This window comes from Lactuca serriola, chromosome 8, assembly GCF_051521515.1.
Source record: "Lactuca serriola cultivar US96UC23 chromosome 8, Lser_US96UC23_V15, whole genome shotgun sequence".
Taxonomy (NCBI): Eukaryota; Viridiplantae; Streptophyta; class Magnoliopsida; order Asterales; family Asteraceae; genus Lactuca; species Lactuca serriola.
The window spans coordinates 111,925,311-111,943,926 of NC_136415.1; the positions used below are offsets into that span (position 1 = coordinate 111,925,311).

General features: G+C 36.8%; 1 pseudogene across 1 annotated transcript; it reads left to right on the forward strand.

The window, feature by feature from the left end:
* The first annotated feature begins 451 nt into the window (after positions 1 to 451).
* Positions 452 to 3,699, forward strand: LOC145065653 (scarecrow-like protein 34 pseudogene; annotated as a pseudogene). The gene is made up of 2 exons (XR_013688504.1): positions 452 to 605; positions 1,184 to 3,699. The product of XR_013688504.1 is annotated as a scarecrow-like protein 34 pseudogene (transcript).
* Positions 3,700 to 18,616: the final 14,917 nt, after the last annotated feature.

An 18,616-nucleotide genomic window follows, 5' to 3' on the forward strand; every position in this document is an offset into this window, starting at 1 on the left:
TTTTACAACATAAATTTCTAAAATTGACATAAAACCCCCTGCAAAATTTTATTGTAACTTTTTTAATTTAATATGAAATGTTGTGTTTTAAAAAATATAATTTATTTGATATTAATTGTTTGTGGTTTAAAAAAAATTATTTAAGAAAATACAATTTAATTAATTTTGAAAATAAATTTTGGTGTTCTAGAAATATTACCACTCCTTATAAAATGTTAAAATTTAAATGCTAAGACAAAAAAAATGACATGACAAGCAAAAAAAAATAATGACATGGCAAAATGTTAGAAATATTACCCTACCTTTGGTCATTTCCCCTTTGTCTGTTTGTAAGCCGTAACGCCATCAATCAACGCAGTAAATGAGCTGACCGACTACCGTCTACAGCCGGTCGATCCAGTCTTTCGACCGTACTCCGAGTCCACTCGGTGCGACCTCAATTCCAGAACCTTCCTGATTTAGTGAGCCGTGTTGGTGGAGGACTCAGGATAAAGTCAATTGTCGTACGTACAGATGTGCTTCCCATTTCTATTCCTCGTAGAAATATCGTCTTTTCTCTCTATCTACAACTCTACCTGACGTCCACAAAACGCAACTGTTTCAAGGTAAACCCTAGATTTGCTCTTGATTTGATCATGAATTCACTTCTTTTAGTATGAATCTTGCTGTGTTTTGAGCTGAAACTATAACGGAATCAATCAATTGGAATTCACTTTTTAATTTACGAATTTGGGATTTTTCATTTCCATTTAGGGTTTTCTTTCTCCAATTCTGTTGATCTCCTTGGTTGTTCCATGTGCTTTTCGGATGTTCTTATGATCGGTTTGTTTAAAATTTTAATTTCGAATGATGCAGACTATCTAGATTTCTCCAAATTCTTTTTATTTTATCTGTCATGCCATTATTTTATTTATTTTCGATCAATAGATTCCATTATTTTATTTATTTTCGATCAATAGATTGGAGAGAGAGAGAGAGAGAGGATTATACCCTGCAAATTGTATTCTTTTCGTCTTTTTACTCTGTATATCTTTTCGATGATGCTTATGTTCTTGATGTTGCTGCCTCATGTGAGACAACTCATACTACTTCTTTATTTTTTATTTCTCTTTTTGGGTTATCGTTTCTAGAAATCAGTTGAAAACTTCACCTAATTACTTGTCGTTTCTTGATCTCGATGTAGGTAGGGTTCAGATTCACTCAGGGCGCCTTCATGCTTATTGAAGCTCAGTTTAAATTTACTATTTTCGTTGGATCTCGCTGAAGGCTAGATGGTCATGGAGTCACGTTTTCACGAAAACCTCGATTACATCAGTGGTTTCTCACTGGACGATGAGAACACCTTGCCAAACTTTGATCAATTTACAAACCATACCACTGGATACAGATTCAGAGACGAACCTTTGGATCTCAGCTTCTTAGATGTTCCTCCTGCACTCAACAATGATCTCGCCACTGTAAATTCGTCCTCACAACAAGATTCTCCCGATGTAGTTACAGATTTTCTAAACCAGTTTCTCATGGAAGAGAACATGGAGAACAACAACAACACAGAAGGTATGTTCCACGATCCTGTAACTCTACAAGCCTTTGAAAATTCTTTCTATGAAGACCTCAGTGAGAAACACCCACCTCAGCCAGCACCCTCTGTTATCGTTAACTTCGACCTGAATCCTGAAAGCCCAGAAGAGATCTCCGGCGCATACAGTACACACAGCAGCACAAGTGGCGGTGATTTATTCGAGATCAAATCCTCTCTCACACAACCCCAATTACCCGATTCCCCTCCTTTTAAGCCCACCGTTAATGCAACAACAGATTCGATGATAAACGCACACATGGTCCAAAACATATTCACCGATCAAGAATCTATCTTACAGTACAAAAAAGGAATGGAAGAAGCCAGTAAATTCCTCCCTCCTATCAAACCTCTAATTATTGATTTGGATAAATACAACTTACCATCTAAAGATCCACCAAAGGTTACAGTAAAAGTGGAAAACATCGAAACCCATAATTTCAATTCCAATTCCAATTCCAGTTCCCCAGATGGGTTTCGTGCAAGAAAACATCACCATTTAGAAGACAACGATTATGAAGATGAAAGAAGTAGCAAACAGAAACCGTCTTCTGCTGTTTGTGAAGAAGAAGAAGCTCAATTATCTGCAATGTTTGATAGAATTCTTCTTTGTGCTAATGTCAATTCAAAAGCCGACACCTTCCCCGATTGTCATTTAACTAGTTTACCACCACTCCCTTACAATTCATGGAATGCCTCTTCTTGGAGATCAGAAACTAATGACAGTTTTGACATCAGAACTTTACTAATCAACTGTGCACAATCAGTAGCTTCAGACGATTATAGAGTCGCAACCCAACAACTGAATCAAATAAGACGACACGCATCACCTTTCGGAAACCCCGCACAAAGGTTAGCCCATGTTTTTGCACATGGTCTCGAAGCACGCTTATCTGGCACCGGGTCCCAGTCTCGAAAATCCGTAAAAATCTCAGCTGCTGACAAGTTAAAAGCTTTCCAAGCTTACGTAACCACCTGCCCTTTTAAAAAAAACGAAGTTTACTTTGCTAATAGAACGATCTATGAAGCTGCATCGAGTTCTTCAACTCTTCATATCGTGGATTTTGGAATCGGGTACGGTTTTCAATGGCCGATTCTAATCAAACAACTGGGGGACAGACGTGGCGGCCCACCGAAACTTAGGATCACCGGAATCGACCGCCCGGAGGCTGGTTTCCGTCCGGCGGAGCGCGTGGAGGAGACCGGGCGGCGGTTGGCGGGATACTGTCGCCGGTTTAACGTCCCGTTTGAGTATAACTCAATCGCGGTTCAAAACTGGGAAACGATAAAGGTTGAAGATTTCAAGGTTGAAAGAAACGAGTTTCTTGCAGTGAACGCGCTTACATGTTTTGAAAAATTACTTGATGAGAGTGTTGTCGCGGAGAATAGTCCGAGGGATTTGGTTTTGAAGATGATTCGGGAGTTAAGACCGGATGTTTTTCTACATTCGGTTGTGAACGGGACTTACAATGCACCTTTTTTTGTTACGCGTTTTAAAGAAGCGCTTTTTCATTATTCGGGTTTGTTTGATATGTTTGATGCGACGATGGATCGTGGGGATGCGCGTAGGCGGAATTATGAGAGGGAGTATTGTGGGAATGAAGTGGTTAATGTGATTGCGTGTGAAGGGCGTGAGAGGGTGGAAAGGCCCGAGACTTATAAGCAGTGGCAGGTCAGGAACATGAGGGCGGGATTTAAGGCTAAAAGGATTGATCCTGACCTTGTTTCTCAGATGAAAAGTAAAGTGAAAGCTGGGTATCATAAGGATTTTGTGTTTCATGAAGACGAGATTTGGATGTTACAGGGATGGAAAGGGAGGATTCTGTGTGGGATTTCATGTTGGGTATCGGCATAGAAGAAGGGTGATGTACTGATATTAGGTGATGTAGATTTAGATATAGGTTGGTTTTCTAAAATCTAAAAGCTTTTGCATAATTGGGTGTCGGGAGTATATTATGAGTTTTAATTATTCAGGTGCAAAAAAAGGTATAGATCATGGTCTTTTATGTAAGTTTCAAGATGAAAGGAGTTGGTGTTATATATGTATTTGGAAGGGCGTCTTTCTTTGCCTGTTGCCTCCCTCATTCTACCTTGAATGTATGTATATTCATCTTTTGCTATCCTCGCAAATAAGTAGAAACTTGTGTATATTGTTAATGAATAAGTGATCAAATCCGTAATTGCTTACTAATTTGATGGTACCTTAATAGACTATTTTGAAGGAAAACTACCTCTTCATCTCTTCTCTTCATGTATTATGTATTTATGTAGTATAAATGTATACTATATAAAATATACACCTTGAATATGATTCCGTAAAGTGACCAATTCTCTCCAAGTATTCTTCACATTCTCTACTTGGTTTTTAGTTTAATTTGTTAATCTTGTATCGTTTATACTAAAATTTATAGGGATATTCACAAAATGACCGTTTTTTATGATCTTGTATAACATTTAGAACACATTCGAAGTTAACACCAAAATCGACTACATCTTGAATCAGGTAAAACCTTAAAAAAAATAATTATAAAACATTCAAATGGTCAAATTATCGTAAATTGGATAAACATTGCCATGCTCACCCTTGAGCAAATGGAATAATCATTGAAATATAAAATCCGAAAAGGTCGACAAAAAATGTGACATTTTGCGAAACATGACATTCCAAACCACCCAAACATGTTGGAATCCATATTTACTGTTAACGAGAAATATCAAATATGCCCATGAAAAGTTTCAATATTTTTTTATCATCCCTTTAATGTGTAATCATTTCGCCAAGATGCTGAAATGTTGAGGACTAAATATGAAACAATGTTTCATCTTCCCCAATTTGGTCGATAAATGCGAACAGAAACAACGCAACATCAATTCCGAATACGGTTCCATGTTCCGATTACAATTTCTTTTCCGATTTGTGAGTTAATCAAATTCCGATTACAAGACCCATTACAATGTGAAGCATTCACAGAAAATTCTTTTCAATCCAAAATAATCTTCCAATTTTGACTTTTCAACACAAGTATGAACCATCAAAGGCCTACTGAACTTTCAAAAAACACCAATTTATTCGTCTTCAACGTATTTTTCAGATCAACCAACAAAATCAACCAAAAATCATCTTGATCTTGATCTTTTCTTCATTATGTTCATTTATTCATTAATTTCAATCAAAGTCAAACAACAACTTATCTTTATCTTCAATATCGATTGATCCAAAAATCAAAACATGATTATCCGATGAATTTTAAATGGGTAAACGACAAAAAAAACAAAAAAAAAACACTATTTTTATACAGAAATTCGATTTTAACACCGTGTTTTTTTTTGTCAATTTTTACACTGTGTTTTCCAATTTGTTACAATTCTGATCACTTGACCGGTTAACCAGGTTGCATGCTGACATGGCATGATGACGTATCAGTTTTTGATGACGTGGCATGTAACGTCCGTAGATCCGGGCTAGTCAATTTAGAGACGATAGACGTCAAAAATGATTTTTTTATGAAAGATTATTTAGAATAAATAATCTTAACTAAGTTATAGTATATGTTACAAGGTTTCCGTGCATATAAAGAACGTCGAAATCCGAGTTATAACGAAGAAGTTATGACCTGTCGAAGTTTCGCGACAGAACCGGCACGACACAGCGCGACGTAAATAGTGAATTTACGTTAGAGCGATATTTAGCCTTAGCAATTTAAACGAAACTCGTAGAGTTCGTTAAACCGTGAGCGTGCATAAAAAGAACGTCCAAATCTGACTTCGTATGAGGAAGTTATAATTTTTCGAAGTTTCGACTTAGCGGTATGTAGCCCGAATACTCGATTTGAGACCGAGCGGTTTTTAGCCGAAACAATCTAAACGAGAATCGAAGATCTCGTTAATTGTAGTAAAACGATAAAAATACATGTGAAAACGGACGTCGAATGAAGAAGTTATGAATTTATAACGGAGTTTTCTTGTCCCGGCCTACTAAAAATAAATAATTAAAATAACGTCAAAATTAGCCGACGGAGTCTAAACGAAAGTTGTAGAGCGTAGTCTCACCTACGCGTGGATATAAAGAACGTCGAAAACGGAGTTCGTATGAGGAAGATATGAATTTTTAAAGTTTATTAAATAATTTAAATATTAAATTTAAATATAAATTTCGATATTATCCAGAGGGGGGAGTCAGCGACCCTATCTTCATTACGCCCAGCGTAATTCGGGTTTCCAGCCCCCTATAAAAGGAAGTCGAGAGCAGCCGAGTTCTATTGCTCCATTCTTCATTTCTCTCGTGTTTTTACCTCGTTTTCCGTGCAACTTATACCCCGAAGTCCCGGTATCATTCCTGAGACCCGAAGCAAGTCCCGAAGCCCCGAAGATCCCGAGAAGTGAGATTCCCGAGCCGAAGCTCTGCCCGCGAGAAGCCAATTTTTGTGAAGATCTTCCAGATCTACCAAAGAATACTACTTCTACAAGTCGTAGTGCTGTCCGATCATCTTCTAATCAAGTGAGTGTGTGGTCACTTTCTTCTAATACATAAATATTAAGTATTTGCTATGAAATACGTGCTATGTGTATAATATATTGTTGTTTATTTGAGATGATTGTGGAATGGACGAATTATATAAGTTTTAATGAGTTAAACTGTATATGTATTTTGTACCTACAAATATGTTGGGTAGAACATGGATAGATGAGGTTGTTGGTAGGTGATAATAGATGGGCTGGACCATTAGATAAAAGGATAAAGAGATAATCTTGTTTTAGATCTGAATGTATGGATCAGATCAGGAGGTTAGTTTTAGATCCGAGAGTATGGATCAGGTCAAGAGGTTAGTTTTAGATCCGAGAGTATGGATCAAATCAAGAGGTTAGTTTTAGATTCGGGAATATGGATTAGGTAAGGAGGTAAAATTTGAGATCCGGGAGTACGGATTATGTATTTTAGAACTACGTGTTCATCCGATAAGGTATCATGTGTATAGTCCCTTTTAGGAACGTGATTTTAATACGTGTATTGATTAAAGTATGAAATATACATATGTATGTGAAGTATTTGTTATTGTCCGAAATACGAGTTAGATATATTTGATGATATACAATGTAACACCGTAAAAATTAAAACAATTTTTCACATTTTCAAAACACATTTTCCAAACACATTTATTAATAAAAAGTCATTGTATCATATCCTTGTTTCACAAAACATCCCCCAAGATCGAAATACATAAAATCCCATGTGTGTGTGTGTACGAATCATGTCGGCGTCTTCCCACGGTCATCACTGGTACCTAAAACACATAACACATAACACTGTAAGCATAAAGCTTAGTGAGTTCCCCAAAATACCACTCTAACACATAATAGCCACTCGAGGCTGTAACTCTGTTGACCCTCAGGTCAATGTGTCTCAGTGGGGCCCTCCAGCCCCAACTCTCTGTGGGCCCTCTAGCCCTAACTCTGTGGATCCGAAGGTCCTAACTTTGTAACTCTGAATCATGCATATCACATATCACAATAAATCACAACACATAAATAACATGCAATTACACTGGCATAGAACTCTAAAATACTCTATCACATAACTCTGTTACCACACTAGGTAAAGTATAGTGAAAAGACTCACTTCTGGTATCTCGGTAAATCTCTGTCTCGGTAAACGCTGGCCTAGCCTCCGCCTAATCATATGAAATAAGTACTCTATTTAATATAACTCTCAAAGGCTAGACTATGTCCTCTTATGACACTCTTAGAAGGGTAAAAGACCATTTTACCCCTCTCATAACTCAAAAGGACCCTCAAAAGACCATACCCTAAAAGTCAACCAAAAGTCAACTTTCCGGGTTACGCTGCGTGTACCAGATGTGTACGCTGAGCGTACCCGGCTGCCTCTCAGAATCAGGGAATGCCACCCAGTACGCGGCGCGTACTGGGATTACGCCCGGCGTACTCCCCAGCTTCAGCCCCTTAGCTCTTGAGGTCTTAAACAGTTAAGACCCACGTCCCATTTCTAGATCTGACCACATCTAAGCCTCTTAATCCATAAAGTTGATGACTTTAAGCCTTTGCATGGCTGAACAAGCCACCAACTCCCATAATATTCCATCCTCTAACTCTAGAAGGCTTAATACTCAAGCATGACCTCAAACTAACAGCCAAGATGGAAACTTTATGGTTCTAAATCACTAATACCGATGAAAAGGGATAGATCTCGGACCATGGAGCACCTTATACTCATAAAGTCTCCACCTTTGGGGGTTTTAACCCTAGAAATGGCACATGCAACAACAACCAAAAGAAGAGGAAAGTTTTGAACTTTATACCTCTAAGTGTAGCCCCTTTCTCTGTAGATCTCAGATCCAAAATGGCACTTCAAGCTTTAGCTTCCAAGAGCTCCTTTCCTTCTTCTTCACTAAGCCACCAAAACACAATTAGCTCCAACAACACTCACACACACTAAGGACGATGAGAGGCTCTCTCTTAGGGTTTCACTCACTGATATGGAGGCTGAGAAATAAGCCTTAGCACCTTTTAAATAGTGCACAAGACAGATTAGGGTTTTTTCTCCTGGGCCGGGTACGCCCGACGTACCTTGGCGACTCCGCGTCCAAACTAAGCACATGAGTACGTGCAACGTACCCCTCTGGTACGCCCAACATACTCACTTGCTAGTTTCCCTCCACTCAAGGACTAATCATGACCAATTGACAAAGAATAAGGGTGAAAGAAATGCACCTGAATCTCGGGGTGTTACATACAACGTGTGAATCAGATATGGTTCAATATGTGTTAAGATGTGTATATATGATACTATTACTTAAAACCTTGTGTTAAGTATTCACTAGTTAGTGTTTCCTAAATGGAGATAGAATCAAAAGTTGATTATAAACATTGTACGTTTGCCTAGTGATGGGTTAACACTTAAATGGGATTTTTAGTTCAATTAAGATTGGAATTTGGGTAGTCTCTTATTAAGAGTACGTGTGGGATGAGATTGATGATCGGTGGAGTACGTCCTACGTACAGAAGTACATTTTATGTACGAAGTATTTTTCAAAGCTCTGTGTCTTGGGTGCTGCTTGTGCCAGGGTACTATTATGTTCTCGGGTACGATTCTTTCGCATACCAGGGTACTATAATGTGCCAGAAGTACTATCATGTACAAAGTCTTTTTGACAATTTTGTGTGTCGGCTACGGGAGCGTACGGGAGTACTCTAGTAGTATTTCCCCATACTTTTATTTTGAGAGACCTTTGGAGTCAGCGTTTCTTTTATGAAGTGATCGACCGAGCTTCATATGTCAGCGTTTTCTTTCACGAAGTAATTAAGGGAACTTCATAGACTGCCTAATAAAGTGTGTCGGTTATAGACCACTGATAGGTATGTCTGGTGTTATATTGTTGGATAGGGTGCGTCTGGGGGTGAAATACCTCATGTATTCAGGCCACTGCTAGGCAAAGTTCGATGTTGGGATAGGTAAAGTCTGGGGGTATAATGCCTCATGATAGCCAGACCACGCCTAGGCATTGTTATCTAGATAACCACCCCTGACTTAAAATGTCTTGTGGTTCTTTCTTTTACGAACGAAGGTTCGTGGTGAAACTTATTCCATTCCCCTTAATTAATGTCTTTATTGATCCTCGTTTGCTGCCAGGGAATTTCCGAAGCAGCTTCGTCAGTTTGTGGTTCATATCGATTCCTTAGGCTAGATCTCGTAAGATCATTGTATAGGGTCAGTATGTGGGGATCGACGGGATGGGATATATTGTTTTAGAAATATAATTTATATGTGTTTATAACATTAGTGGTTTAGCAGGATCGAGATATACTTTATTATCGCGTTGTTTGAACTAAGAGCTTTCATTCTCTGTGTTCCTTAGGTGATTGGGTTCACCAGGGATATTCGAACTAAGTGTTCATTAGATATTTGAACTTAGTGTTCATCAAGGATAATTGAACTAAGTGTTCATTGAGTGTTTGTGAACTATATGTTCATTGGGTAATATTGGAACTAAGTGTTCATTAGGTGTTCTTGAACTAGGTGTTCATTAATTATTGTGAATTGCGTGTTCACCAGAGGTAATCTAAGAACTTTGGCAGCACTAGACATTGTGCCAGTTCCTTAGGGAAATCCTTAGGAATGAATGGGAGAAGGGTAATTGGTTCTTGGGATAAATCTTTAAGAAACAAATAGAGCTAATGAGGGTGGGTATTTGAATTGATTATTTGGTAATTAAATATAATAATTATACTATTGTGGGTTGAAAACCCTATATGCTCACCAGGCTCCCAAGCCTGACCCTCTCAGTTTTCTTTGTATTACAGGTTATGGCACGAGAGCATAAGTTGGCTGACATAACGAGAAATTTTGGATTATAGGCCAGTAGTTATGAATAACTGTTGTAAGGTCTATTTTGTTCTGTTTATGCTTTTGGTCTGTATTGAACATGACATCCCGAGATTTTGTTATATAATGAAAATACATTTCTTTAAAGAAATGCTTTGATAATTTTTATCATATTTTGTTTTGGGAACAAATTCCACAACTGTTTTCTTTAAAAGATTACTCTGATTTTAAAAACAAAGCATAAACAGATCGATCTTTTCTGGCCGTGAAATTGGGGATGTCACATGGCATGCTGATATGATATGCTGACGTGCAAAATTGAATTTTTTTTCTCACAAAAAACACTAAGTTTTCATTTTTTTTTTCGATTTTGACACTAAGTTTAATTTTCTTTTTCAACTTTTACACTATGTTTTTTTGTTCCAAATCGAACATCATTTTTTCCAATTTTGTTCAATGTTGATAATTTTCTATTTGAAACCGTATAAATATTTTTTTAATACATTTAAGCCGTATAAATATGTTTTTTTTTTCATTTAAAAACCATAGTTTTGTATAAATGTATTTTTTACACTCAAACCATATTTTTATGTATAAATATGTATTAGTTATATAAAAATTGTATTTTATATTAAATATGCAACTTTAAAATGTGTTTGGAGGTTTGGAGGCGTGTAGTCGATCAAAACTGGGATATCAAGTTTGCAACCCATCAAATTTTTACATCTTATTAGAAGCTTATGGTTAGTTTGATTCTCATGATATAAATAATGCTTTGAATGTAAGAAAAAAAACACCTTGTATTTAAATAAAAATGTGGTTTTTAAACGAAAAAATATGTTTATACAATTTAAAATGTAATAGAAAAAAATATATGTATACAGTATCAAATGGAAAATAGACAAAATTGAACAAAATTTGATAAATGATGTTCGATTAGAACAAAAAAAACATAGTGTCAAAATTGAAATAAAAAATTTAACTTAGTGTCAAAATCGAAAAAAGTGAAAACTTAGTGTTTTTTGTGGGAAAAAAAATCAATTTTGACACGTCAGCATATCATGTCAGCATGCCATGTCATCAAAACTGACACGTCATCATGCCACGTCAGCATGTAACCTGGTTAACCGGTCAAGTGGTCAGAATTGTAACAAATTGGAAAACACAGTGTCAAAATTGATACAAAAATAAACACGGTGTCAAAATCGAATTTCCGTGTAAAAAGAGTGTTTTTTGTGTCATTTACCCATTTTAAATCAACAAATGAAATTGAATTATGATAAAACTTCTGATTCTTAAACATGATTTCTCAAACAAATCGATTAACAATTTTGATGAAAAAAATATGAATCGAGTATCAAAAAACAATAAGATGGAGTGAATATATGAATCAAGAACAGATGCAGTCAAAACGAATCATGAACAAAAGTGAGTCACTGAACTTATAATTTAACACCCCTTTCCGAGTTCAACTTTAACAAGAGAGAAAGGAAAGGAAATTTTGTTTCATTAAAGGAGAAAATTGGAAGGAAGTGGAGGGAAATGGGAGGATCACTTTTCCTCCTAACTTTCCTTCCGATTTGGGAGGATTTGGAAAGAAAGAACAAAATGATTCATTTTCCTTCCGCTTCTCTCTAACTCAGGAACACAAAAGAAAATTTTGTTTTCATTTCCTTTCTCTTCTTTTCTCTCATGACTTTCTTTTCTCTTCTCTTCTTTTCTTTTGTTAAACTCGGGAACAAGGCGTAAGAGCTTGAAAAGCACGATCTGCAATAAGCTTGAAATAGTCGAAGGAATCAATTCTAATTGAACACAGACTGAATAAATTGAATTGAGAATATGGGTTAAACAAATGAGCAGTAATGACTAGTGATTTGGGCGAAAACATATGGATCTATGGACAATAATCTAATCAAAAGACTTTGAGCTCAAAACAAATCAGATCTATATAAAAATATGAATAAAATGAGAATTGGATCGAAATTATACCATGATGAACAATATCAGACACCATAACTCTCCAATGAACAGTAGGTTGAACTTGAAACTTGATTCCATAGCACCAAAATACAATAATCTTCAATAACTTGTGTAGAAATTCATCAAATCGAGAACCGATACTTCAAAAATCACTTCGATCTTCAAAGACCCGCTCTGATACTAGTTGTTGATAATAATTAGTACTTAGATCAATAGATTCTATAAACAATGTAAATAAATAACAAGAACAATGAAGATCAAAGGTGCCAAATGATTATAATGAGTAGCTTTAGAAGAGTTCAATGTGAACTTCTCTGTGAAAGCTAGGTTGGGCGATATAATAAATTACCCTAATAAGATACATTCATGCACATTAAATAGTCTAACCCTAGCAAAAGATAACCATGGATGGACAGGCCCAAACCGTTGTAAATGAGACTATTCTAGTATTCACATTTGACACAATACAATAATAAGACCAACACATTTCTGTTTATTGCCAAGTATTGTTAGGATTAGATAATTCATCTATCTTAATGTGCTTGAATCATATGACTTTATGAACCACGCAATTGTATGACTAGGATTTTGACGAAAAACCTAGGGATAAGTTGAAAAGTTGGTAACTTTAATGTGTGAGTTATATGTGATGAACATTCATATATATAATTGATGTTTATTATCATTAATATGGGTTAAAGAATTCAAGTCTTGCATAATTCGAACTAAACACTAATTTGTATAATTATTTGTTCACTTTATGTAACGCCCGTAGATTAAGGCTAGTCAATTTAGAGACGATAAGCATCAAAAATGACTTTTTGATAGAAGATTTTTTAGGATGAATAATCTTTACTAAGTTGTAGTATATGTTACAAGGATGCCGTACATATAAAGAACGCCGAAATCCGAGTTATAACGAAGAAGTTATGACCTGTCGAAGTTTCGCGATAGAACCGGCACGACACAGTGCGACGTAAATAGTGAATTTACGTTAGAGCGATATTTAGCCTTAAAGATCTAAACAAAAGTCGTAGAGTTCGTTAAACCGTGAGCGTGCATAAAAAGAACGTCCAAATTTGACTTCGTATGAGGAAGTTATGAATTTTCTAAGTTTCGACTTAGCGGTATGCAGCCCGAATACTCGATTTGAGACCGAGCGGTTTTTAGCCGAAACAATCTAAACGAGAATTGAATATCTCGTTAATTGTAGTGAAACGATGAAAAGATAGACGAAAACGGACGTCAGATGAAGAAGTTATAAATTTATAATGGAGTTTTCCTGTCCCGACCTACTAAAAATAATATAAAAGTAATATATTTATAATATATTAAAATTTAAGTCAAAATTAGCCAACGGAGTCTAAACAGTAGTTGTAGATCATAATCTCACCTTCGCGTGGATATAAAGAACGTCGAAAACGGAGTTCGTATGCGAAAGTTATGAATTTCTGAAGTTCGGGGCGCGAAACCCCAAAACTGTCAGAGTTCACGACGTGAATATAGTGTTCACGATGTGAACTCAGTATTTATGACTTCTGGAGCCTGACAGACGCAACTTGCGATGACGCATGCAGTGACGACTGAACTCACGACGTGAATATTTGAGATTCACGACGTGAGACCTGAAAATGGCCCTATAAATAGAAATCGAGGGTCAGCCGAGTTTGGGTTGCTCCAACTCCTCTCTCTCACTCCCGATACCCTCTATAGCCATCCCGAAGTACCCCTGAAGCCCTGGTTTCATCCCGAGACCCAAATCAAATCCCGAAGCCCAAAGATCCCGAGAAGTGAGATTCCCGAGCCGAAGCTCTGCCCGCGAGGAGCCCGGTTTTTGTGAAGATCTTCCAGATACTACTTCTACAAGTCGTAGTGCTGTCCGATCATCTTCTAATCAAGTGAGTGTGTGGTCACTTTCTTCTGACACATAAATATGAAGTATTTGTTATGAAATATGTGCTATGTGATTATATATTGTTGTTTATTTGAGATGAGTGTGGAATAGATGTTTTATATAGTTTTTAAATGAGTTAAACCGTATATGTATTTTATAACTACAAATATGTTGGGTAGGACATGAGTAGATGAGATCCGTGAGTATGGATCGGATCAAGAGATTAGTTTAGATTCGTGAGTATGGATTAGACCAAGAGGTTAGTTTTAGATCCGAGAGTATGGATCAGGTAAAGAGATAAACTTGCTATTAGTCCGGGAGTATGGATTAAGACTAATTTAATTGTCCCTAGTCCGGGAGTATGGATTGGGCACAGTTATAGATCCGGGAGTATGGATCAGATATGGATTAAGATTAAGTTAATTGTCCCTAGTCCGGGAGTATGGATTAGGCACAGTTATAGATCCGGGAGTATGGATCAAATCAGGATTAAGGTATATTTAATTGCCCCTATTCCGGGAGTATGGAATGGGTACAATTATTGATCCGGGAGTATGGATCAGATCAGGAGGTTAGTTTTAGATCCGTGAGTATGGATCAGGTAGTTTTAGATTCGTGAGTATGGATCAGGGGAAAATGTTAGTTTTAGATCCGTGAGTATGGATCAGGTGAAAAGGTTAGTTTTAGATCCGTGAGTATGGATCGGGTGAAGAGGATAGTTTTAGATCCGTGTATAGGGATCAGGTAAAGAGGTAAATTTTAGATACGAGAGTTTAGATCGTGTCGTTGTGAGGATCGATGGGGTGGGATAAGAGTTGCCTTTATATGGTAAAATTGTAGAAGTTTAAATGTTCTATATTTATAAATATATGATATAATATTGTAGGATGAAAACCCTATATGCTCACCAGGCTCCCAAGCCCGACCCATTCAGTTTTCTTTGTATCACAGGTATCGATACGAAGACATATTTCACAGAGAGATTTAAAGGAGATATAAATCATTAGTGTAATTGAATGTAAGTTCTGTTTATGCTTATATGTCTGTATCGGAACATGACATCCCGAGGTTTTATTATTAAATGAAAATACATTCTCTTTGAGAAATGTTTTGATAAGTTATTATCATATCTTGTTTTGGGAACAAATTCCGCAACCGTTTTCTTTAAAAGATTACTCTGATTTTATAAAACAAAGCATAAACAAATCGGTCTTTTCTGGCCGTGAAAATGGGGATGTCACAGTTGGTATCAGAGCATTAGTTTAAGCGAACTAGAAATTTGTAGGAAATTTCTAGACTTAAACTTAGAATGCTAAGTAATGATTGTGAGGAGTGTGTCTAAAATATGTTAGGTAGTACACCTAAATTGACACAAGCAACAGTTTATTTTAGGAATGATGCCTAAAATGCTTTTATGTGCCAAATGTTTTGTGTGATAGTTATTTTGATGCTATTATTTGTTCGGATCTATGGTTTGTTGCCGACCGGATCTGGAAACCTTATGTGTGTAGGATTCTAAGCGTACGACTACGATATTAGAACTAGCATGTAAACGTTTCGGAGTGATAAGGAGATTTATACGTTTATCGTAAATGAAGCTTTCCTATCTTAAGTTCTCTCTTGGTACACCGAATGTCCGCTTGGGTGCACAAAAGGTCATGGTGAAGACTCGTAGAGCATTGAGTAAATGGAGGAAATGAAAAGGCTTATGATAGTGAATGACACCTATTGGGAGATATCGTAAAAGTGGTATCTTGCCTTTAGAATATGTCTTATAAAATAACACTACGTTTAGAGGAGTACGGTACGTTTGAGGTACACCTTCGATTGGCAGGATGATGGAACGATTGATGAAATTCTTGAACTTGTCTCATCGTCTGATATTTTCATCACCAATCGAGTTGAAGTAGAGCTGATGATTGAAGATTAAGCAATGAAGAAGTCCTAGTAGAGTCTAGGGAAATTATTTATGATTATTTGGACACATTTGTAGATGTTAAATTGTTTTGTGATTTTCTTGTATGGTGACTTGGTCGACTGCAGGACAATACTTGGGACGAGTATGAGTAGGTGTGAAAGGTAGTAGATGCATATAGTACCGGAAGCACAGGACTCACACTTGGATCAGGGAAAGTCACAAGGTTACCAAGAAGCTAGTGATTGATTCCGTTTTATTCTGGTATGTCATTACCCTTGTTTCGGTAATGACTAGTAAGACAGTTGTTGTTAGCGGTTATATCCAATTGGAGTCCGACTATGGTGAGTATGTTACGTGGTTTGGAGAACCAAGTTCGAAGTAACATCTGACGTAAGTTAAAAGATTGAAGTCAATGCGATCATTGGTATCACGCTCGTTGTTCATAAAGTTGTACCTAGAAATGCTACATGCTGAAATGTGATTATATCACATTAGAATACGAAGGAAGGTATATTCAATTCTGGAATTTAACTTTAAAAAAGACCGAGTCTAAGCGTCGCATGCGATGAGAGGTCAATAAAGTACGACCCATCGGTCTGTTACAATAGATAAAGGAAATTATTTATCCTAAGAAGAAGAAGGAGTCCACAATAAGGACTTATTTTGTAACTCGAAGGTTACGATTGAAAGTACAACATAGTACGATAAGCAGAGGCAAGATTGAGCATCGTCTGTGGTCAAGAAATCCATAGAGTTAAATACTCTTTCGAGGAAACATAGAAGTTACGGTTATTACCTAGGATGAAGAGATAGCGTATGGAATCATTATACAAGTTCTATTTTCGTTGATGATTCAGGGACGTAATCATCCTAAGGGGGAGATAATTGTAACGCCCGTAGATCAGGGCTAGTTAATTTAGAGACGATAAGCGTCAAAAATGACTTTTTGATAGAAGATTGTTTAGGATGAATAATCTTTACTAAGTTGTAGTATATGTTACAAGGATTCCGTACATATAAAGAACGCCGAAATCCGAGTCATAACGAAGAAGTTATGACCTGTCGAAGTTTCGCGACAGAACCGGCACGACACAGCGCGACGTAAATTGTGAATTTACATTAGAGCGATATTTAGCCTTAGAGATCTAAACAAAATTCATAGAGTTCGTTAAACCGTGAGCGTGCATAAAAAGAACGTCCAAATCTGACTTCGTATGAGGAAGTTATGAATTTTCTAAGTTTCGACTTAGCAGTATGCAGCCTGAATACTCGATTTGAGACCGAGCGGTTTTTAGCCGAAACAATCTAAACGAGAATCGAAGATCTCGTTAATTGTAGTGAAACGATGAAATGATAGGCGAAAACGGACGTCAGATGAAGAAGTTATGAATTTATAACGGAGTTTTCCTGTCCCGACCTACTAAAAATAATATAAAAGTAATATATTTATGATATATTAAAATTTAAGTCAAAATTAGCCAACGAAGTCTAAACAATAGTTGTAGATCATAATCTCACCTTCGCGTGGATATAAAGAACGTCGAAAACGGAGTTCGTATGCGAAAGTTATGAATTTCTGAAGTTCGGGGCGCGAAACCCCAAAACTGTCAGAGTTCACGACGTGAATACAGTGTTCACGATGTGAACTCAGTATTTATGACTTCTGGAGCCTGACAGACGCAACTTGCGATGATGCATGCAGTGACGACTGAACTCACGACGTGAATATTTGAGATTCACAACGTGAGACCTGAAAATGGCCCTATAAATAGAAATCGAGGGTCAGCTGAGTTTGGGTTGCTCCAGCTCCTATCTCTCACTCCCGATACCCTCTATAGCCATCCCGAATTACCCCTGAAGCCCCGATTTCATCCCGAGACCCGAATCAAGTCCCGAAGCCCAAAGATCCCGAGAAGTGAGATTCCCGAGCCGAAGCTCTGCCCGCGAGGAGCCCGGTTTTTGTGAAGATCTTCCAGATCTACTGAAGAATACTACTTCTACAAGTCGTAGTGCTGTCCGATCATCTTCTAATCAAGTGAGTGTGTGGTCATTTTCTTCTGACACATAAATATGAAGTATTTGTTATGAAATATGTGCTATGTGATTATATATTGTTGTTTATTTGAGATGAGTGTGGAATGGATGTTTTATATAGTTTTTAAATGAGTTAAACCGTATATGTATTTTATAACTACAAATATGTTGGGTAGGACATGGGTAGATGAGATCTGTGAGTATGGATCAGATCAAGCGACTAGTTTAGATCTGTGAGTATGGATTAGACCAAGAGATTAATTTTAGATCCGAGAGTATGGATCAGGTAAAGAGATAAACTTGCTATTAGTCTGGGAGTATGGATTGGGCACAGTTATAGATCTGGGGAGTATGGATCAGATATGGATTAAGATTAAGTTAATTGTCCCTAGTCCGGGAGTATAGATTGGGCACAGTTATAGATCCGGGAGTATGGATCAAATCAGGATTAAGGTATATTTAATTGCCCCTATTCCGGGAGTATGGAATGGGTACAATTATTGATCCGAGAGTATGGATCAGATCAGGAGGTTAGTTTTATTAAATCAAAGGATTGGTAATTTGACCATTATTGTTAGTCATAATAGGAATCGGTAAGCTACAAAGTTAAATCCATTGCACTGTCATTTGAGTTAATTATAGGGAATAGGAGGATCGTATCTAAATGGAAGTTATCTTTTAATCTTGTTTCAAAAAATCATTATTTGCTTGTCTTTAGTCTAGGTAACTATTGTTTTTAAAAATTAATTGCTATTAAGTTTCATGAACTTGAAAAATCAAAACAACACCTAATTTCCTCTATTTAAATTAGTTTACTTTTAGTAGATTTATTTAGCCTAAAACGATTCTTGTTCCTCAAGTGTTCGACACCTT